At 38.5% G+C, this 3976-nt stretch overlaps 1 pseudogene; it reads right to left on the bottom strand.

The window, feature by feature from the left end:
- Positions 1-1246: 1246 nt before the first annotated feature.
- Positions 1247-1800, bottom strand: LOC112914556 (large ribosomal subunit protein eL29 pseudogene; annotated as a pseudogene).
- Between the last annotated feature and the right edge of the window lie 2176 nt (positions 1801-3976).

Raw genomic sequence — 3976 nt, 5'->3', positions numbered from 1 at the left:
TTTAATACCATATTGGTCATTTACACCACCATCATTGTTGAAGATATTACATCTCTACACAGAAAACTCCCAATACACTGTGTTATAATTTTAAAAAAACAGTCAGTGTATTTTAAAGAAATTTTGAGAAGGAATAAAATAAATGTTTTCTAGTTACTCATATTTACCATTTCTGTGCCATCCTTTATGTTCTACACATGCAAGTTTCCATCATATCTTCAATTGTGAAGTACTTTATTTAGCTTATCCTGTAGAGCAACTATGCTTGCAAATATTTCTTTTAGTTCAACTTCAATCAAAGATATTTTTGAAGGATATAGAATGGTGGGTTAATAGGATTTAAAAAAGTCTGGCACTTTAAAGATACTTTGGCTGCCTTGTGATATCCATTGTTACTGATGAAAAAAACCTATGGTCATTCAAATAATTATTTTCTCATATCAATGTATCATTTGTCTCTAGCTGCTTCCAAAATATTTTATTTTTGGGTTTCAGTAGCTTTTTTTTTTCTTTTTGGGTTTCAGTAGTTTTATTATGATTTGTTTAAGCATAATTTCCTTTGCATTTATCCCATTTGGGGTTTGCTGAACTTCAAAATCGATAAATATGTATCTTTTGTCACATTTGGTTAGTTTTATGGCTACTAATTTTTCCAAAAATCCCCCCCCCCCCATTTTTTCTTCTCTTATGATAATTATTTGTACTTTAGACCTTCTGATATTATCTGGTAGGAACCTGAGGCTCTGTAATTTCTTTCAATCTAATTTCTGTTTCTCTATTGGCCAATCATCAAGTTTGTAGATTATTCCTCTTCCGTCATCTCCATTCACTACTGAGCCCATTGAGGAAGATTTTAATTTTCAGTTGTAAAAATTTTCAGTTCTAAATTTTCCATTTGGTTATGTTTTATAACTTCTGTTTTTCTACGGAGAAATCCTATCTTTTCATTCATTTTTAGTGCATCTTTCTTACCTTATGGGTCAGATTTATATTTTATAATGTTATAAATATAATATAGAAAAATATATTTATAACTTATAAGAACTTCTATTTGTGTCTACGACAGTTTCAATACCATTTCTTAATCTTGGGTTTGGCTTCTACGTATTTATTCCTTAGTATTGCTTACATTTTCCCAGTTCTTTATATTTTGAGTAATTTTTTTTTTTTGACAGATCCTGCCACAGGTTTATTTGTACAAATAAAATAGCACAGGAGGACACTAGGCCCATGCCAACAGAAGCCCAGGGGTCATACCAGTCCTTCTGTCCTCACACTGGCAGGCAGAAGCCTCTACACTGGAGCCTTTGTGGGGGCCTGGGCACCTTTGGGAGCCTGCGCTGCAGGAGTAGAAGCAGGAGCTGGAGCCGGGGTCGCAGCTGCAGCCTGGGCCTTGGTTTGAGCCTTGGCCTTGGCCTTTGGCCAGCAGAGCCTGAGATCTTTGGCAATGTCGGCACGAGCACGTTTCCCAAGCTTGGGGTGAGCAATGTAGGCAAGTCGATTGAGCTTGTGGCTGCCGCCCTTTGGGATCTTGGGCTTAACCTTCTTGGGCTTGACAAGGGCCTTGATAGCCTCAGCACGCGCAGTCATGGCCTTGGCATTGTTGGCCTGCATCTTCTTCAGGCCCTTCTTGTTGTGCTTCTTTGCAAAGCGCGTGTTCCTCAGGAACTTGGGGTCTACCCCCTTAAGAGATTCGTATCTTTGTGACCAGGGTTTCTTGATGCCATTTCTGTGCCATTTTCATGACTTGTTGTGCGTGGTGTGGTTCTTGGACTTGGCCATGTCTGCACCAAAGCCCGCCGCTCCATTTTGAGTAATTTTGAATTGTATCTTGGACTTTGTGACTATTAGCCCACGCTTTTAGTCCTGTTACAATCCTCTGAAGAATGTTTGTTTTGTTTTAGAAGGCAATCTCCCCTCTTAGATGCATATTGTAAGTTCTGTTTCTTCTTCTTTTTGTATTTGTTCCAACAGTTAGTTTTAGGACTGTCCCATACATGTCTGGGATTAATCCTAGATTTGTGCACTAAATATACAGAATTAGAGACCCTTCTCTGATTGTCTTCCCTCTGGGATTCCTTCTGACAGTCTCTGTCTTTAAAGACCCCGATCTTTTTCCCTCTGGCCAGCAGGACATGATTCCTATTACCATTGCCACATCAATTCATAAGATTGATCACGCTCTTCACCTGACTCACACATCACTGTTTAGGATAGCAGGGTGCAGAATTTTGGTCATCAGCAGCTGACCTAGGAGACCCTCCTCAAATAAGGTTCTTGGAGTGGCTGGTGTTCAGATGATACCTGGCTTGCCTAATGAATCAAGCACAAAAATCTCATTTTAAAACTGGAGAAAAATAGATACCTTCAAAGTGACTTGGAGTTCTGATTATAATGACATAAATCACAGAGAAAATAACATGACAGAAAATTCTGAAACAAGTCATACTCTAAGAGACATACCACACTGTGAAAGAGGAAAGAAAAGATAAGTAGGCAAATCAGGAAATCAAAATAAAAGAAAGAGGCAAGCAAAACAAAACATAAATGGAATAAGAAATGTCAAAGTGAAATATGAACATTCATTTGGAAAAATTATCACTCAAGGGCCATTTAGAACTAAAGTGAAGGCTGTGGTTTCCTCAGGAGAAAGTTAACATGGCTAAAATTTCCCTTAAAAACTTGATCAAGGAAGCAATCACTTTAGACGTTGTGTCATTCTGCAATTATCTGAATCATGAATAATCATATGGAACACAGTGTTTTCAAATGGACTGCAAACTAGTGAAGAATGCTAAGGTCATTGTACTCAAGCCAGTGGTCAGAGAAATGGAGAATATAATGACGGAGGAAACTCTTTGCCAGATCCCAGTGCAAATTTGGGCATTATGACCTTGTGGGTGGCACAGATTACAGGGGGAAAAAAGGAAGGATGAGCACATCTGTTTTCACTATACGATACCATCATAAAAATGCACATTTCTTAGGATGGAGATAATGTATAAATAATATGATTTATCTTTAGGATTTAAATGTGCCTTATGTACACAAAAGGGCATATTTTTTTAAGATTTTATTTATTTATTCATGAGAGACACACACACACACACACACAGACAGAGAGAGAGAGAGAGAGAGAGAGAGAGAGAGGTAGAGACACAGGCAGAGGGAGAAGCAGGCTCCATGGAGGGAGCCCCACGTGGGACTTGATCCCGGGTCTCCAGGATCACACCCTGGGCTGAAGGCGGCGCTAAACCACTGAGCCACTCGGGCTGGAAAGGGCATATTTAGTTTGTTACTATCATAAAGGTCAATTTCACCTTCATTGTCATCATTATAATCCTCTTCCAGAAACTGAAGTATAAATGAACAGAAAGGATCTGGGAGGTGAAATTGACAATACACCACACATGTGGGTTTGGGCTGTGGATTTACTGGAAAATATCCTCTACCTTGTGGCATATGGACCAGGGAGGGAACTGTGGAGAAACAGCTGGTAGAGTCTAGGAAGGCAAAATCATCACCGACTAGATGTCAGTGTACAGAGCATGGTGAAATATACTAACTGCAAGGGAATGAAAATGGGAAATCTGAGGAATATTTGAATACATGAGTAGCAGCAACCTCCAAAAAAAACACGGGTAAGAATTATCCATCGCTTTTGCAAGTTTCAAGGACTGCAAAGTTCAGTTCAGGGTGGTCCCTTACACATGGGTACTTATAGTCTCAATATTTTTACATCTATTTTGAGAAAAATCAAGAGAAGAGTAATTATTATTCCAAAGTAAAGAAACAAGAAAACCCCAGAGGTGCTTTATCACAAATATGAAACAGTCATTACTGGGAAGCCCAAACAGTCCTACATAAGAATTGGTTTCCATAATCCACCCATTAATGACATATAAGTAGTCTTACTTTTTTCCTCTTTAACATCATCTTCTTTGTATTTTAGTAACAAAAAAGTAGATCAGTTCCC

The sequence above is a fragment of the Vulpes vulpes genome, chromosome 9 (assembly GCF_048418805.1).
Source record: "Vulpes vulpes isolate BD-2025 chromosome 9, VulVul3, whole genome shotgun sequence".
In the NCBI taxonomy this organism is placed as follows: Eukaryota; Metazoa; Chordata; class Mammalia; order Carnivora; family Canidae; genus Vulpes; species Vulpes vulpes.
Note: the sequence above shows the minus strand (reverse complement) of the source record. Positions and strands in the feature narration are given on the sequence as shown.